The sequence below is a fragment of the Panthera uncia genome, chromosome A2 (assembly GCF_023721935.1).
Source record: "Panthera uncia isolate 11264 chromosome A2, Puncia_PCG_1.0, whole genome shotgun sequence".
NCBI lineage: Eukaryota > Metazoa > Chordata > Mammalia > Carnivora > Felidae > Panthera > Panthera uncia.
Window position 1 is genome coordinate 52507319 of NC_064816.1, and position 19696 is coordinate 52527014.

At 37.4% G+C, this 19696-nt stretch overlaps 1 protein-coding gene and 1 non-coding gene across 6 annotated transcripts in view; one reads left to right on the forward strand and one right to left on the reverse strand.

Moving 5' to 3' along the window:
- TMCC1 (transmembrane and coiled-coil domain family 1) overlaps window positions 1–19696 on the reverse strand; it is a 247514-nt gene that overhangs the window by 186228 nt on the left and 41590 nt on the right. The window lies entirely within an intron of this gene.
- On the forward strand, window positions 6701–6804 carry LOC125931105 (U6 spliceosomal RNA). Its single transcript, XR_007460362.1, has one exon. It is a non-coding gene; the product is annotated as a U6 spliceosomal RNA (small nuclear RNA).

Below are 19696 nucleotides of genomic sequence, written 5' to 3' on the forward strand. Positions count from 1 at the left end.
TGTATCTACCATGTACAATTGAGAATCAAGATGCACGAAAATTGAAATTTTTGTGGAAAACGACCTTCTGACAGCCATTACCAGAGAAACTATTTAATTAAACAAGTATTGGGGGAGCATTTGTTTTATGCTCAGCATTATACAGACCAAGTGAAAGCATATTACCCTGCCCTTGAGGAACTCACAATCTGGGACGGAAAGTCAGATTCCTTTCGTACTTAAAACGAAAGGAAACTAGCACAAAACCATATTATTAAGCTAAAATGTGTGAAGAAAACTGCAATTAATATTAGAAGATCAGTTAAGAACAGATTTGTTCAGGAAAGCTTCATGAAACTTTTAACTGAGCTTTGAAGGATGAGAAAATGGATGAATAAGCAGGAAGATATGGACCAAGATTTCCATCTAGAAGAGCAGTAAACACAATATGTTTGGGGGCCAGTAAAGATGCTAGATGACTCTACTGGTCTATATACATTCCTAAGGCAACTGAAGAATGGGGTGGCTGGTGGGTAGATGTGAGAGAGGACTTCCTATCACAGTCTTTTGTACCTTTTGAATTCTGTGCCTTACGACTATTATTACATATTGAAAAATAAACATATTTTTAAAAAGGAAGGAATCACATGTTTTAATCTCTGGGTAAACATTTAAAAAGTAGTAAAATAATACATAATTACTATGATAATAGAAAGGAAATACAAATTAAAATGCCCAAATGAATGCAAAAAGGAGGGTAGATCACAGAACAAGTAGAACTTAATATAAAAGCAAAACATAAGGTGTCAAATAGAAGCTCAAATATTCCAGTAACTACACTAATATAATCAGACCAAAAGACAAAAATTATTGCACTAATAAAGAACAAAACTCAACTATTACGGTGTTCACAAAAATCACTCCTAAAATAAAAAGAAAACAGTTAAAAATAGGGGTGCCTGGGTGGCTCAGTCGGTTGAGCATCAGACTTCGGCTCAGGTCATAATTTCACGGCTCGTGAGTTCAAGCCCTGCACTGGGCTCTGTGCTAACAGCTCAGAGGCTGGAGCCTGTTTTGGATTCTGTGCTTCCCCCTCTCTCTGCCCCTCCACCGCTCCCACTCCGTCTCTGTCTCTCTCAAAAATAAACAAACATTAAAAAAAAGGCAGGGAGGCACCTGGTTGGCTCAGTTGGTTAAGCACCTGACTCTTGGTTTCAGCTCAAGTCACAATCTCACAGTTTCATGAGTTTGAGTCCCACTTCGGTCTTGGGATTCTTTCTTCCTCTCTCTCTCTCTCTCTCTCTCTCTCTCTCTCTCTCTCTCTGCCCCTCCCCTGCTCACACTGTCTTGGTCTCTCTCAAAAATAAATAAACTTAAAAAAAAAAAACAGTTAAAAAGTATAGAAAGGTCATACAGACATAAACTAAAAGAAAGCCTCTCTAGCCATATTAATAGTACTCAAAGTAGACTTTAATGCAAAAAGCATTTATAGGTGTATAATTCATAGAATTCAAGGATAACTCATGAGTAAGATATAACAATTTAAGATTCGTACGCACGTAATAACATAGCCTTCAAATATATAAAGTGAAAGTTGGAAAAATTACAAATAGTGAAAAATATCCATAATCATAATGGGGAAACTTTTAACAACTCTGAGTAGCTGACCAATGACTCAGAAAGAGATTAGAAAAGGATAAAAATATAGATTTGAATAGCATGATTAACCAGACCTACACTACCCAATAACTGAAGAATAAATACTCTATCAAGCACAGAGATCTTTTACCAAAATTGATCATATGCTGAGCCCTAAGGTAAGTCTCACAAGTTACTCTGTGACCACAGCGTGGATTCCTAATGTTCAGAGAGTGAAAAGAATCACACTCTTCCTACCCGAACCCCATTTTCTCTTGATCTAACCTCTAGCAATACAGCAGAGATGGGAAGTTGGGCCACACGGGTGAAGGTGGGAAGGAAATACAGGCTTCCAGTTATGGAATAAGTCATGGAAATAAAAGGCACAGCATAAGGATACAGTCAATGTAACAAAGTAATATCGATGTAAAGACACAGATGGTAGTTATACTTGAGGTGAATGAACATAGCATAATGCATAAGCTTGTCATATCACTAAGCTGTATACCTGAAACTAATGTAACACTGTTATGTCAACTATACTCAAAAAAACATACATACATAAATTTTTAAAATACAGCAGGGATAGAGCAACACAGAGGCTGGACAAATACCCAAAACCCGGAAAAAGGGAAAGCTTTCTCTCCAACTAAAGGAAATATAGTCCCAAGAGCATGGGAGAATTCCACTGCAGTTAGGAGGATTTAAAATATAATTTTGACAAACTGCTTAAGACTGAATGTGGGCTAACATGAGGCTGGAAAGCCCCTGGGGGCTGCAATCGTAAGAGTTCTCACCCTGATGTACGCTTTTTTCCAGGAACTTCAAAAGAATCTCTAATGCAGGGGCGTGGATCTGACAATATGCAGAAAAAGCTCCTCATCCTTGCCCTCACCCATACCTATGGAGCTTGAAGAGTAGAATAGCCAATGCCAATCAGCCGAGATCTATTTCCCCCATCTCCCTATGGAACAAAAGGCTTAATCTGCAAAGAAAAATTCATCAAATACCCAGAGGACACTGGTAGAATCCCACTAGAGCTGAAGGAAAGAAAAAGAGACTGAGGATACTGACACACAATTTTCACTCTCTGTAAAGTAACAATAACCTTAATGCAGGGTGAGAGAGGTTTGAAAAACCTTAACTTTAAAAACCTTACGTTTTAGGGGTAACTGGGTGGCTCAATCGGTTAAGCAAATGACTTTGGCTCAGGTCATGATCTCCCGGTTGGTGACTTAAAGCCCAAGTCAGGATCTGTGCTGATAGCTCAGAGCCTGGAGACTGCTTCAGATTCTGTGTCTCCCTCTCTCTCGCCCTCCCCCACTCACACTCTGTTTCTCTCAAAAATAAACATGAAAAAAAATTTTTAATGAAAAAATAAGTAAAATCCTTAGGTTTTAAAAATTAATCTAGACACTGCAGGTGGGTAAAAAGAAAGAAGAGGAGAAACTCTACCCAAGGAAGTGGAATGTAAAGTTTTGTAATGTAAAGCATTTTGTAATGTAAAGCATCTACAAAACCCAGATTCTAACATCTGCCTAAATCTGAGGCTCAACAGACCATCAAGAATTCCTCTTATCCTCCATTACCACACTAACAAGCTCCAAATAAAAATAACAGTGGAATATAGCTGCAAGAGACAGACTCTGAGAAACAGTATAGAGGGAAAATCCAAAGCTAAGCATGGAGATAAGGGACGCTAGGAGACAAAGGACACTAGAAAAACTTGAAGTCTCTGGGTTCCCATGGCAAGAACAAATATCAACTCTGGTAACCATGGCAATAATAAACTTCAAATATAGCCCAACCCCTAACAAATTAACACAAATTCCACCTTAAATGAGAGCAGAAAAAGGGATGCCTGGGTGGCTTAGGTGAGCATCTGGACTCTTGATTTTGGCTCAGGCCATGATGCCAGGGTCTAGCAGAAATTTGCAGTCTTCTTCAAGCATATAAAATATTTACTTCAGTATCTCCTATCCTATACAGTATGTTCAGCTTTCAACAAAAAAATTATGAAGTATGCCAAAAACACAGCTTGAAGAAACAAAGCAATCATCAGAACTAGATTCAGATATGACAGATTTTGGACCTAGAAGGGAATTTATAAATTCAGAGACATGGAAATTATAAGAAAGGATCAAGTGGAAATTCTAGAAATAAAAACAGTAACAAAGAACAAAAGTTTATTAGTAGACTTGAAACAGCCGAAAAAAGAATCAGTGAACTTGAAGATAAGCTAACAGAAATTACCCAAGTTGAAAAGTAAAGAAGAAAAAACAGTAGGAAAATAAAACAGTAGAGAACATCTGAGAACTGTGGGAAAATCAAACAATGTAACATACAGATACTTAGAATGGCAGGAGACAGAAAGAATGGAGAAGAAATATTAGAATGCCCAAGAACTAAGCAAAATTAGTGACAAGGCACCAAACTACAGACTTAAGAAGCTCCAAAAACAAATAAGATAAATATATCCTCCCCCACCAAAATACACATGCCTGGGCCTATCATATTTAAATTGCTGAAAGGCAAAGAGAAAATCTTGAAGATAGCAAGAGAGGGGAAAACATATTGCATACAGAGGAACAAAAATAAGGATTATAATAAACTTTGTCAGAAACGTTGCCAAGTAAGAAGACAATGGAGTGACAACTTAAAAATGTTGAAAGAAAAAAATTGCCCAGCCAGTACTCTATATCAAGTAAAAATATTCTTCATAAGGAGAAATAAAGACTCTCTCAGACAAACAAAAACAAAGAATTCATTGCCAGCAGACCCACCATACAAGAAATATTAAAGGAAATTCTTCAGGCAGAATGGATACAGGTGAAAAGCTTGGATCTACACAAAAAATGAATAAACGAAAGTACAATAAAGTCTTTCCTCTTTCAGATTTTTAAAAAAAAAAAATTTTAACGTTTATTCATTTTTGAGAGATGGAGAGAGACAGAGCATGAGTGGTGGAGGGGCGGAGAGAGAGGGAGACACAGAATCGGTAGCAGGCTCCAGGCTCTGAGCTGTCAGCAAAGAGCCTGATGTGAGGCTTGAACCCACGGACCACGAGATCATGATCTGAGCTGAAGTCGGACGCTTAACTGACTGAGCCACCCTGGCACCCCTCTCTTTCAGATTTTTAATTACTCTAAAATACAATTGTTTGGAGCAGTGAACAACGTACTGGTTATTTATAGCATATGTAATAAAATATATTAAACAGTGACAGTGAAAGGAAGAGTTAGGAACATAAAATATTAAGATACATGCACTACATGTGAAGTGGTATAATTTGAAGGTATACTAAAATTATTTAATTTTTTTTTTTTTTTAACGTTTATTTATTTTTGAGACAGAGAGAGACAGAGCATGAACAGGGGAGGAGCAGAGAGAGAGGGAGACACAGAATCAGAAGCAGGCTCCAGGCTCCGAGCTGTCAGCACAGAGCCCGACGCGGGGCTCGAACTCACGGACCGTGAGATCGTGACCTGAGCCAAAGTCGGCCACTTAACCGACTGAGCCACCCAGGCGCCCCCTAAAATTATTTTAAAACATATACTGTAAATCCAAAGACAACAACTAAAAACCATTTTAGGTGAGTATAAATAAGTCAACAGGGAGGATATAATACTAATAAAAAGCTCAATTCACACTACAGAAGGCAAAGGAAAAAAGAAATGCAACAAATATAAACAGCTAGCAAGATGGTAAGTTTTAATCTAACTAATTAATAATTACTAAATAGTTATTAATAATAACTAATTAATAATTAAATGATTACTTTAATAATATGGTCTAAAAAAACACCAGTTAAAAGACAAATTGTCAGACTGGATGAAAAAGCATGATCAAGCTAAAAGCAATCTACAAAAAGTCCACTAAATATAAAGATTAAGGAGCGCCTGGGTGGCCAGTCGGTTAAGCATCCAACTTTGGATTAGGTCCTGATCTCATGGTTCATGAGTTCGAGCCCCATGTCAGGCTCTGTGCTGACAGCTCAGAACCTGGAGCCTGCTTCAGATTCTGTGTCTCCTTCTCTCTCTGCCCTCCCCCACTCACACTCTGTCTCTCTGTCTCTCTCAAAAATAAATAGACATTAAAAAAAAACCTTTTTTTTAATAAAGATTTAGATAGGAAAAGGTAAAACAATAGAAAAAGATACCATACACTCACCAAAAGAAAGTACAGCCAAATCAATTTCAAAGCAGACTTCAGAATCAGAAAGACTGTCTAGGATAAGAGGGCCACTACATAATGATAAATGGGTCAATTCTCCAAGAAGAATGTAACAATCATAAATACATATGCACTCTAAAATAAGAGCTTTAGGGGCGCCTTGGTGACTCAGTCAGTTGAGCATCCATCCGACTCTTGATTTCAGCTCAGGTCATGGTCCTGGGGTGGTGGGATTGAGCGCCAAATTGAATTCCATGCTAAGCATGGAGCCTGTTTGCATTGGTCTCTACCCCCCCCCCCCTCGCCTTCTGCCCATTTCCCTCACTTGTGCTCTCTCTCTGGAATTAAAAAAAAACAAACAACTATTAAAATAAGAACTTTAAAATACATGAGACAAAAACTGATGGATCTAACAAGAGAAACAGACAAATCTACAATTATAGTTAAAGAGTTTTGGGGTGCCTGATGGCTCAGTCAGGTGAACGTCTGACTCCTGATTTTGTCTCAGGGTCATGAGGTCATAAAGTCAAGCCCTGCATCGGGCTCCACACTAAGCTTAAAGCCTACTTGGGATTCTTTCTCTCTCTCTTCTCCTCTCCCCTAACTCTCTCTAAAAAAAAAAAAAATAATAATAAAATAAAATAAAATAAAATAAAATAAAATAAAATAAAATAAAATAAAATAAAATAAAATAAAATAAATAAAAAGACTTTCAACTCAGTAACTGTTAAAACAAGTAGGCAGAAAATCAGGAAGGAGACCTCGATAGTACTACCACCTAACTTACATGACATTTGCAAACACTTTACCCAATAACTGGTAAATACACATTCTTTTCAAGTGCACTTGGAACACTCACAAAGACATATTATATTCTGGGCCATAAAATAAACCTCAACACTATTTTTTTGTGCTCGCTTCGGAAGCACATATACTAAAATTGGAACGATACAGAGATTATCATGGCCCATGTGCGAGGGTGACGCGCAAATTCGTGAAGCATTCAGTATTTTTACAAAACAGAAGAGACTCATAAATATGAAGAACAAACTGAGGGTTACTGGAGGGGTTGCGGGAGGGGGGATGGGCTAAATGGGTAAGGGGTACTAAGGAATCTACTCCAGAAGTCATGGTTGCACTATATGCTAACTAATTTGGATGTAAATTTTAAAAAATAAAAAATAAAATTTAAAAAAATAAATAAAATATTGTTTTTTATGATGTAAAGTACATTCTCAGATCACAATGAAATTACATTAAAATCAATTAGCAAAAGATCTGGGAAAGTTGCCCCAAATACTTGGATATTAAACAATATACTCCTAAATAACCCATGGGTAAAAGAGGAAGCCTAGAAAAAAACAGAAATATTTTCAAATAAGTGAAAATGGAACATCAAAACTTGTGGGATGTTAAAACAGTGCCCAGAGAAAAATTTATAGTTTTAAATGCATATACAGTAAAACCTTGGATTGCAAGTAACTTGCTCTGTGAGTGTTCTGCAAGACGAGCAAACATTTCTAATAAATTTTAACTTAATGAGTGATGTCTTGTAATACAAGTAGTATGTGACACCGAACATCACATGATTACATCATCACAACTGAGCCAATGGTTCTTCTCTCTCCCGCTGTCTCTCTCTGCAGGATTGTGAATGATTGTCTCCCATGCTCAGATGCTCCGTCTCAGGCCGCAGCGTTCGGCAGAAATCAGGGTTTTTCAGAAGGTTGGAAGGTACCCACGACTGGCACTAGTGTATTTTTTCGTCACTTCAAAGCACCTATAGACAGTCCTTTGCTTTTCCATACAAGAGTAAGCTTAGGAATGCTTTGCTTCATTCTAGGTCAGGCTGCCTGCAGACATAGACCCTTTCCTCTGCTGCCTTGTTGCCAGTTACATTAAATACAGTATCTGACAGCAGTTTATTAATACTGTACTGTAGTCAACATCTTTGTGAGTGTATACAATGGCCCCCATGCAGAAAAAGATTCCACTGGGCCAAAAGATAGCAGTGATTCCATTAGTGATAGTGAACCCTCCTCCTCTCACACCAGTCAGGAAGGTTTTCAAGGTAAGTGCAGGCTAATTTATTTTTCTTTATATTTTGTATTTTCTTTACTATTTTATATATATTACAGTATTGTAATCATTTTTATATGAATATTTTTGGGTTGTAGAATGAATCATCTGAGTTTCCATTATTTCTTATGGGGAAATTCACTTTGATACACAAGAGCTCTGGATTACAAGCATGTCTCCGTGATGAATTATGTTCACAAACCAAGGTTTTACTGTATTAAAAAAAAGACCTAAAATCAATAATTTAAGCTTCTACTTTAAGAAACTTAGGAGATCAAATTAAATCTAAATCAAAGTGAAAGTGAAAGAAAAAAATAATAAAAATTAAGGCAGAAATCAATGAAACTGAGAACAGAAACACAATGGAGAAAAATAAATGAAAGCAAAAGCTGGTTCTTTGAAAAGATCAATAAAATTAATGAACTAGTTGTAGCCAGGCTAACCAAGAAATGGGAAAGACACAAATTACCACTAACTGGAATAAAAGAGAGGGGACATTAACACTGACACAACAGATATTAAAAGGGTAATAAATACAACAAACCCTTCTATGCCCATAATTTTGATAGCTTAGATGAAATGAACCAATTCCTTCAAAGGTGACACAAACTACAAAACCTATACAAGGAGAAATAGATAACCTGGATAACTCTGTATAAAGTGAATTTGTAGTAGTAACCCCTCAAAAAAAGGGAAACTCCAGACCCAGATGGTTTTACTGATTAATTCTACCAACTATTTCAGGAAGAAATAATGATTCTGCAAAATCTCATAGAAGAGGGAACATTTCATTTCATGAGGCCAACATTACTCTAATACTAAAATAAAACAAAGACATTACCAAAAAAAAAAAAAATTACAGATCAATACTCTTAAGTGAACGTATATATATGAAAACCAAAAAAAATATTAGCCCAGGGATGCAAAGCTGACTCAACACTAAAAAAAAGCAATCAATGTTAATTCACAGTATCAGACTAAATAAGAAAGCCGTATGATCATAACAGATACAGAAAAGGCATTCAAGTAAATTCAACATTTATGACAAATACTCTCAAAAAAATTAAGAGAAGGGAAATCCCTTAGCCTAATACAGACTATCTATGAAAAATCTACAAAAATTTAGAAAAATAACATAGGTGGAAATAACATTGCCATGAATTTTAGGAGTGAATGAAGATACAGGAATATACATGCAGAATGTGGACTACTTGTCATTTAGCATCCACACAGAGCTTATATTAGGCATGAATATATATACAGAAAATGTTTGAAACCTACAAATCCTATAATGCAGATGGAGGAATAAATTCACTAGGTTTTGGGTTTATTTTTTAAACTTCATTTTCAGGAACGTACAGATCAAATCCAGGGTTTGCATTGGTAGTTTTTACCTTGTCTTTCTGCCTCTCCCCTCTTCTCTTACCATTCCTGAAAGGTATCCACAAGAACATCCTTGGTTCATTCTGCCTTAGTTCTAATACAACTTGTGAACTTATAACCACCTGCATCTTTTGATCTGCATCCCAAAATCTGGTCTAAGAAGGAAACTGATGAAGAAGTGAATCCTCTACTTTAGCATTCTGACTTAACTCATGAACTAATAAAAATGAAAGCTCTTAACCGTCAAAATACTCCCTTCTTTGATGACACCTATGATCTGAAAATTAGACCCCTTTTTATTCTGAAGACATAGCCTGGTCCCCGCAGAAAAGAAAAATGGAGAGAGGGGAGGATATATATGAGGCTAGTTATTCAGCATACGTAAAGGATAGCTGTTTTAGGGGCGCCTAGGTGGCTCAGTCAGTTGAGCGTCTGACTTCGGCCCAGGTCATGATCTCGCGGTCTGTGAGTTCGAACCCCGCGTCGGGCTCTGTGCTGACAGCTCAGAGCCTGGAGCCTGTTTCCGATTCTGTGTCTCCCTCTCTCTCTGCCCCTCCCCTGTTCATGCTCTGTCTCTCTCTGTCTCAAAAATAAATAAACGTTAAAAAAAAAAGGATAGCTGTTTTAAAAACAAGCCTAGATTATGAATCACAGTGCATTAAGAATGCTCTAGAACTCCTATATGGGTCAGGTCTTAAATCCCATTTTGTGTTGTGTGTGGGTTAAAGATGTACAAATAAGCAAGTACGAAACATAGAAAAACCATATTAATAGAAGAAAAAAGGGAGAGAGAATATCTTGATGAAAAAGTATAGATAATCTATAATTAATCTGTCTACAGATATTCCCACCAACTCCCAAAAAGATTACTCTTTACTCCCATGGGTAATTACAATCTCAAGAAGAAGGGGAGGAAAGGAAAGATATCTGGGTTTTCTAAGAAGCCTATAATCCTCAAATACTTTTTGAAATAAAGATGCACAAGTAAATACTATAAAGTATAAACCAGGTATCTATTATCAAAAGTGAATAGTTAATAACCAATAAAGGGAATGAGGCAAATCCTTGCAAATGAAGCTGAAAGAGGGAGCATTTAATCACCTAGTTAAGCAGTTTTGACAAGGGTTCTCAGAAGAGGCCAGAGAAATGTCCCCGAAGAGTCTAAGAATGTACAATGGCAAGAGTCCTGAAATAGCAGGGAAAATATCTTGAAAAACCTTCAAAAGAAAAACATCATGTGACCTGTGAGGAAAGGTGGGGGCGGGAAGGTCGGTGTCTCCCAAATACTTCAGTGTAAGGGCAGGCAAAAGGGGGGCAAAAGTTTTCTCATGTATGTTCTTTTCAAACTAAGAATAAAATTCTTTAAGTTTCCTCCTATGGCAATTCTCTCTCTCTCCAAACATATCCAAAAGAAACTTAAATGTCATATACTTCAAGCTATTTTTCATTTTTCATCACATACAACAACTAATGCTTTGAATGATGTCAGCTACATCATACTTGGTTTTACAAGGGACTTCCTTCTGAGACCCAAGCATAGAAAGGACTATCAAAATAAAATTCCTGACTTTGAACAGCAGAGGAATAAGTAACAGAATAAATGAACCAACTGAAGACAATTCCTATTAAGATCACTGAAAATCAAGAAAGAGCCAAAATAGATTCTACAAACCTTCTGGTATAATACATTTATACATTAAATCTTGAAAAAGTTTATCTTTTTTAAAAAATCCTAATTTCGGGGCACCTGGGTGGCTCAGTCGGTTGAGCGTCCAACTTCAGCTCAGGTCACGATCTCACGGTTCGTGAGTTCGAGCCCCGCGTCAGGCTCTGGGCTGATGGCTCAGAGCCTGGAGTCTGCTTCGGATTCTTTTTTTTTTTTTTTTCAACGTTTTTTATTTATTTTTGGGACAGAGAGAGACAGAGCATGAACGGGGAAGGGTCAGAGAGAGAGGGAGACACAGAATCGGAAACAGGCTCCAGGCTCCGAGCCATCAGCCCAGAGCCTGACGCGGGGCTCGAACTCACGGACCGCGAGATCGTGACCTGGCTGAAGTCGGACGCTTAACCGACTGCGCCACCCAGGCGCCCCTGCTTCGGATTCTGTCTCCCTCTCTCTCTGCCCCTCCCCCTTTCATGCTCGGTCTCTCTCTGTCTCAAAAATAAATAAACATAAAAAAAAAAATTTTTAAATCCTAATTTCAAATTTCTTACATCAAGTATTCACAATTTGTCATTTGAAAGAAACAGGAAAAAACACGATAATCATATAACATGTTACATTTCAATACACCCTGAGTATGTCAAATTTTGTTCAAATGCCCCAAAGCTAATCCTAAATCTCTCCAGAATAAATAAATGAACACAAAGTTTAGAAATAAAATCTAATCATGTTTTTCAGATTTTAAAAACGTCTCCAATTTATGCTCTTTCTCCTTCACTGTAGGTCATTTGAGATGGTTTCAATGGTAACACATACCTTATGCATTGCTACACTGAAAATTTATTCAACCGTTCTATTCTTGAAGTCATTATTTCTTCCCATGCTTCTATTTTGTAAGGGGCAACATTTTTCAGCCACCTCCTAAGGGAATTCGTGATTCAGCAACATCTTCTCCCAATCCAGTCATTCACACTCAAAACAAAATTTTCTGTTGACCTCCACGTTTCATACAGCACTACTGACCAAATGAATAGGTAAGAAACTCAAGAGTTAATAAAGAAATGAGAAAGACACATTAAGTTCAATAGACATTTATCACTTTGAATAATGCCTTCTCCTCAGTCATAAATAGAGTTTTATCAAACTTGCTTGTGTATACTCTGTAAATATGGCCAAAGAAAGAGGACCTTACTAAAAGCATGGTGACTACAAAGAACAGGTAGGTACAGTGACTTCTTAAGCTGTTTAGTCAATGAATGAACATACAAACATGAAAATGTAAAATACTAAGAAACAGGGTCACATTAAAGCAAGAAGCAGGGTCAATGAAAGAATGTCTGGTGATTCAGGGATTCCTTTCACAGACTGTATTTTATCTCAGCTTTCTTCTTACTGCCTGACTTTAAAAAAATATTATACGCTCACAAAAATGTTTACAAATCTCTAGCACTTTCAATTCTAAGAAACTATTTCTCCTAATGAAGAATACTTCCAAAAGAATGATTTTCCTAAAAGGGGTCACATGTGTTTATGTATCTGTATGTTATTAAACAGATTCTCCAGGGCTAATGGACATTCAAAGGGATGTTTCTTTTTTTAAATCCTGGGCAAGACTGTCTTATTAACAATGAGAGAAATTCAGCACAGTGTTAAGACCCTGATCTTTGGAGCGAGCCAGTTATTTAAAGACACTTACTAGCTGTTTATCTTTCTGTAAAATCTTAGATGTTAAGTCTCAGTTCCCTCATTGGTAAAATGGCAATGAGACCTACTTCCTAGAGTTGTGAGAATTATATAAAATAATGCACAGAACATATTTTTCACAGTCCCTGGAATTAATTGTTCCCTAATGATATCTACTAATAACAATAGAAAGAATAAAAGAAAAAAAAATAAAAACACAGAGCTCTCTCCTTTTCCTGTAATAATTACATTATCCTCACTCCCTCCCCAGCATTCCTCCTTGCCCTCAACCCAACAATAAGAAACTACACAAGTAAATTAGAAATACCTAAATATGATAACCAAAAAGTTACAAATTAAGAATTATAAGTTTCTGATTCACCACATACCAATTATATTTCCATAATCTTTATTCTATTTCACATCTCACTAATACCTTAACCAGATAAAATTCAACTCTGGCAATTCAATTCTCTTTTTAATCTAAAAAGTATTTATATATTCAGTGAACTACAGAAGTCAGTCTTCAAGAATGTTCAGGAAAACAGGAATAGTATTTTCAGTAGTGAGTGTAGAACATTCTAAATGCTCAAAACATTATTTAAGTTTATTTAGTTATTTTGGAGAGAGAGAGAGAGAGAGAGAGAGAGAGAGAGAGAGAGAGAGAGAGATTGAGCAGGTGAGGGGCAGAGAGAAAGAGAGAGAATCCCAAGCAGGCTTCGCACTGTCAGCGAGGAGCCCGACTTAGGGTTCAAACTCACAAAACATGAGATCATGACCTGAGCCGAAATCAAGAGTTGGACACTTAACAGACTGAGCCACCCATGCGCCCCAGGCGCTCCTATTCCGTTAGGTTTTAGCAACATCATCAAAAAGTACCAAGTTCTTACCAAGTGTGCCAGGACTTGTAAAGTCCAGTAAAACACAGCACAGAAACTAAAAAAACCTAACATGAAAAGAACAATGTTATAATAAGAACAAAAATAATTGACAGGCCTCAAATGATTTATCTGCTAAGCATTATATTTGAAAGCATGGAAGAAATGAATATCATGTTACTAACTCCACCATTCTGCTAGTCCATTACAGCTTTAGGGTATAACAGATATAAAATAAACTGCACCTATTTAACATGTACAATTTGATAAGTTAACAAAACATTTATATCCATAAAACCGTCAACATAATCAAGATAAGACATTTCCATCAGTCCCAAAAGTTTGTTCATGCCCACTGTGTAATCTTGTCACTCCTACCCTCCTCTCCTGTCAACTATCTTCTGTGATTACAGAGTAGTTTTCTAGAATTTAAATATAGTATATCTGTTTTATTTTATTTATAAGTCTGACTTCTTTCATTTAGCCTAATTATTTGAAGAGCCATCCACGTTGTTAAGTATCAGTAATTCTTTCCTTTTAACTGCTCAGCAGTTAAAAGAGAGGGAGACATACAACCCAAAGCAGGCTCCAGGCTCTGAGATGTCAGCACAGAGCCCAAGAAGGGGCTTGAACTCATGAACCACGAGATCATGACCTGAGCCAAAGTCAGACACTTAACCAATTGAGTCAACCAGTGCCCCTATATTTTTTTATTTGAGAGAGAGAGAGCATATATGAGAGCAGAGGGAGGCACAGAGAGAGAGAGACAGAAAACCTCAAGCAGGATCCACATTCAGCACAGAGCCCAACATGGGGCTTGATTCCACAACCCTGGGATCATTACCTGAGCCAAAACCAAGAGTTGGATGCTCAACTGCTTGAGCCACCCAGGTGCCACCATATTGCTTTCATTTCTCTTGGATAAATACCTAAGAAGTGAAATGGGTGGGTCATATGGTAAGTTTACACTTAAATTTTAGAGTAACTGCCCAGCTGTTCCAGTTCACATTCCCAACAGTGTATGAGAATTCTACTTGGTCTGCATTCTTACTAACACCGGACCAATCTTTATAATTATAGCCATTCTAGTATAACAGTACATTATTATGGTTTTAGTTAACACTTTTCTAATGATTTATGAAGTTAAGCATCTTTGCACATGCATATTAGGCATCCATTTATCTTCTTTGATGAACTTTCTATTCAAGTTTTTGTGAGGTTTTTTGCCCTTTTTTTACAAGGTTGTTTGTCTTATTGGGTTGCAAGAGTTCTTTATATACTCTGGATACATATCCTCTGTCAAATACGTTTTGCAAATATTTTCTCCCAGTCTGAGGGCATGCCTTTTCATTTCGTTTTTTGTTTATTTTTTAGTGAGCTATATCCGACAAACAACATTATATTAGGTTCAGGTATACAACATAATGATTTGATGTAAGTATATTTTGCAAAATGATAACCATAACATATCACCTCACACAGTTACAAATGTCTTTTTCATTTCCTTAACAGTGAATTTCAAAGACAAAAAGATTAGGGGCGCCTGGGTGGCTCAGTTGGTTGAGCGGCCAACCCTTGATTTCTGCTCAGGCAATGATCTCACAGTTTGTGGGTTTGAGCCCTGCATCAGCCTCTGCGCTAGCAGAGCAAAGACTGCTTGGGATTCTGTCTCCCTCTCTCTCAAAATAAATAAATATTTTTTAAAAAATACTCAAAAAGATTTTAAATTTGAGGATATCTTTAGTAATTTTCCCCCTTCATGCTTTTTGTGTCTTAAAAAACCCTTGCTAGCCCAAGTTCATTAAGATTTTCTCTGGTACTGAAAGACAAATACCGTATGTTTTCACTCTTATGTGGATCCGGAGAAACTTAACAGAAGACCATGGGGGAGGGGAAGGGGGGAAAAAAAAAAAAAGAGAGGGAGAGAGCCAAACCATAAGAGACTCTTAAAAACTGAGAATAAACTGAGGGTTGATGCGGGGTGGGTGATGGGCAATGAGGAGGGCACCTGTTGGGATGAGCCCTGGGTGTTGTATGGAAACATATTTGACAATAAATTTCATTTAAAAAAAAAAAAAAAGATTTTCTCCGGTACTTCTAGAAATTTTATGATTTCAGGTCATACATTTAGGTCTACAGTCCATCTGAAGTTAATTTTTACATATGCTATGAGGTAAGAGTTGAGATTCTTTTTTTGTGCATTTGTATTTGACTATACCAGCACCAGTGATTGAAAAGAGTGAATATTCACAGATTTAAAATGACTCCACTTCCATTCTATACAACCGTTTCCCCTAAAACAAGTCCCTGGCTTAGATTCCATAGTCCATCATTATTAACATTCCCTTATACACATATTCAATTTCTTAGGCCTTCTTCTCCTTCCCTCAACCAGCAACACCCCAATCTTGGATAATTTACCTCTCTGCCTATTTCACATACAAAGTGACAAGAAAAGTCATGTTTCCATGCTGACCCAATGACACCGTAAATTCATGTCCACTAATCTCAAATGGGCATTTGATTCTGTAATTCTCTAGTATATTCACTCCCCCATTCTTACAGAGGACTGTTTCACACTTCTTAACTCTCTTCAAATCTAACATCCCTTCTTCTATCCTTAGTCCCTTAATGGCCTACCTTCCTGTGTCATTGAAAAAAATAAGCACTTAGACAAACCTAAACCACATCTACTTCTCCACCAGCATCTGAATCCATACCATCAGCACTCCCTACTGCTAGTAAGGATTAAATGGTGGTATTCCCACCATGGTCAACTTCTCTACTTATATGCCTATTCAGACATAAACTATAAGCAACTCTTTCTTCACTCTAATCAATTTCTCCCTATCTATACTGGATTATTCCCATCAGCATACAAACATTATACAATTTTTCCCACTTTAAGAAAACATCTCTTGACCCTATATCCACCTTCCAGCTAAAGCCCCATTTCTCCCAAACTAATCCCCTCCCAAACCCCTGCCCCCCCGCCCCTCCCCAAAAAACAATATAGTGACTTGGATTATCTGATGCTGCACTAGGATATGATGAGTAGGAGTCAGTAAACCGGGATTAAGTCTCATCTCGGCCATTAGTTTGCAACATATCCTTAAGCAAAGCAATTAATCTGAGCTTCAATTTCCTCTTGTATAAAACGGAGATACTGGACAAAAATTCATCTCTAAATATCCCTAGAATATTCTGTATATATCAGCATCTAAAACATCATTAATGAAAAGGAAAATACATCAGTTGTGCAGCTGAAAAGCTATGAAAAAGATACTCACTAGCCTAAAAAGGAAGAAACCATGAAAAAGTTAACCAAATAACTCAAAGTACAAACTTTACCATAGGAAAGAATACAAATCATTATTGATCACAGGAAAGGGAAACAACTGACCTCCCAAATTATCATCTGCTAGTTCTTCAAAGTATTTTACTTCTTCCAAGGGAACCAAAAGGATTGATGTGGATAAGAACACCCAGCAAAGCAAGTAACTACAGGAACTTTTTCAGAACATTAGAAAAATGCAGTTATCCTACCTGTTGTAAAAAAAATTTCTGTTCAAAACAAGGAATAAAAGTCCTAACAGATCTCACCATCAAACTTACCACCAATTAGAACAGCCAATGTGTTTTCCTAAAAAGTCAAACCTACAGTTTTCTTAGGCACTCCAAAGAGGAACATCAAACTGGAGAAAAGAAGAAGCTCCAAAAAAAAAAATAAATTGCACATACAATTTAAATATTCTGGGTAAACAGAAATGTTCAAACATTGAGAAGTTTTTTGCCCTTTTTTTACAGGGCAAAACGTGAACTAAAAGAACTAAATAATGAACTCCAAAATTAAAGAAAATTACATGCATAATTTTATAAAATCATGTATTTTAGGGTAAGAGAGTCTTAATAATTACCAGTTTAAATGCTTTCCCTACAAGCCCATACTTCCCTAAAGCCCAAAGAACTTAAGTGATTTGCCTGAGGTCATACTACTAAGTGTCTCCTGCTACATCAAAAACCCAGGTCTCGGGACGCGTGGGTGGCTCAGTCGGTTGGTTAAGTGTCCGACTTTGGCTCAGGTCATGATCTCACAGTTCATGGGTTCAAGCCCTGCATTGGGCTCTGTGCTGATGGCTCAGAGCCTGGAGCCTGCTTCAGATTCTGTCTCTCCCTCTCTCTCTGTCCCTCCCACACTTGCACTCTGTCTCCCTCTCTCAAAAATATACATTAACAACAACAACAACCCAGGTCTCAAGAGAGGATTCTGGGAAGATGGCAGAGTAGGAAGCACCAGGAATGGCTACCCACCTAGATGACAACTGCAAGAGCAGAATCTGTCTGATGTAACTATTTTGGAATTCTGGAGTCTATTTACGGCTTGCAAATCCAGGGGAAGGCTTACACGATAAATCCAATCAGTTTCAACTCAGCACAGTAGTAGTAGCTACCCAGCCCCTACCCAGCCACATGAAGGGCAGCTGTGCAAAGTTCCTACAGCAGCCTGCACAAACCTTGTGGGAGCTAGGGTGGGAGGCAGAAATAAACAAACAAACTCTGTCCTCCAAATATCAGGGGTCTGTGCCCTGGTCACAGACTATTGTTTCTGATCACAGAGGTGGCAAAGAAGCAGGTGCCATTGTTGTTGCACTTCCCCCACCCCCAAGCTATCACAAGGCCCTCCCCTCTTCAGCAATAGTGACTTCCAGGGCATTTAAAAAGCTAGCATCCTCTTCCCTCCTCTTTCATTTTTCTATTTTTCCTCTACTGGGAAACAGACTCTAAAACCTAAGACATTCAAAATCAAATGCATACACAGGTAAAATCAGAAAGTGACTGCACATTCCTAGGGAAAAGCACAGGATCAGAAAAGACCTGAGAAGACCTTAAGTTTACACCTCAGACTGACCCTTGGCATGGAGGCAGCCTGCAAAGATAAAAAAATAATAACAAAAACAGCAAACTCTAGGGAGGCAGGAGAACTTGATATCCAGAATTACCACACTATTTGATTCAAATGTCCGGTTTTCAGGGCACCACTCAGGGCACCGAGTAACCGGTTAACTTTTGATTTCAGCTCAGGTCATGATCTCAAAGTTCATGGGATCAAGCCCCAAGTTAGGCTCTGCACGAGAGTGCTGAGTCTGTTTGGGATTCTCTTTCTCCCTCCCTCTGTGTCTCTCCCTTGCTCAGGCTATCAAAATGAATAATTTTTTAAAAAAATAATAAAAATAAAAATTAAATGATTAACACTTAAAGAATTAAAATCTCTAGACACTTTAAAAAATGCTCAGTGAAAAATGTGAAATCAGGGCGTTTGGATGAAAAACGCTTTTCCACCACACAAAACAAGAAGACAGACATCTTCCCCATGAATTCTGGCAAGGTCAATTCCCACCCTTATTCACAAAATTCTTGGAGAGCTTCCTTGGCCTAAAAAAAACCCACACTATTTCACAGTGACTGAGTAAAGCCTGGGTATGGATATGGTTACTTAGGGGACTTGCCTATTTTGATGGTAAGCAAACAGTTCCTTATGGTGTTTCAACAATTCTAAGTCATAAAAACCAGTGGGTATTATAATTCATGACAAAACAAAAGAAGCAAGTAAAGACATCTTGTTATAAACAGAGGCTAAAGTATCAGAAATTATTAACAATTTAGGAAAAGATAAATATTTATAAAGAAATTATGAGAGCTAAAGAGGAAGAAACTCATTATTCAGTTTCCAAAATGGCCAAATGACTTAGCATGAAAATTTAGTAACAAACCTAATTCATTTTTCAAAATTATTAATCTTTTCAACCAAGTTCAACAAAAGACTGCCAAAGCCAAGAATCTAGAACTAAAATTTTACTCTCCTGAGAAACTGTATATTCTGCTAAAACAACTACATCAATCAACCTTTCACTTTATGATTTTTCTCACATAAATTTTTCTTAAATTTTGGCATCTATGACCGAAAAAGGCTGAACAAGCAATAAAAAACGATTAGTAGTCTCACTGCATTGCGGGTACAACCATTACAGATAAGTTTGGCAGTTTCTCATAAATGTAAATATTCAGGGGCACTTGGGTGGCTCAAATGGGTTAAGCAGACAACTCTTGGTTTCGGCTCAAGTCATGATCTCACAGTTCATGAGATAGAGCCCTGTGTCTGGCTCCACGATGACAGCACAAAGCCTGCTTGGGGTTCTCTCTCTCCTCTCTCTCTCTGCCC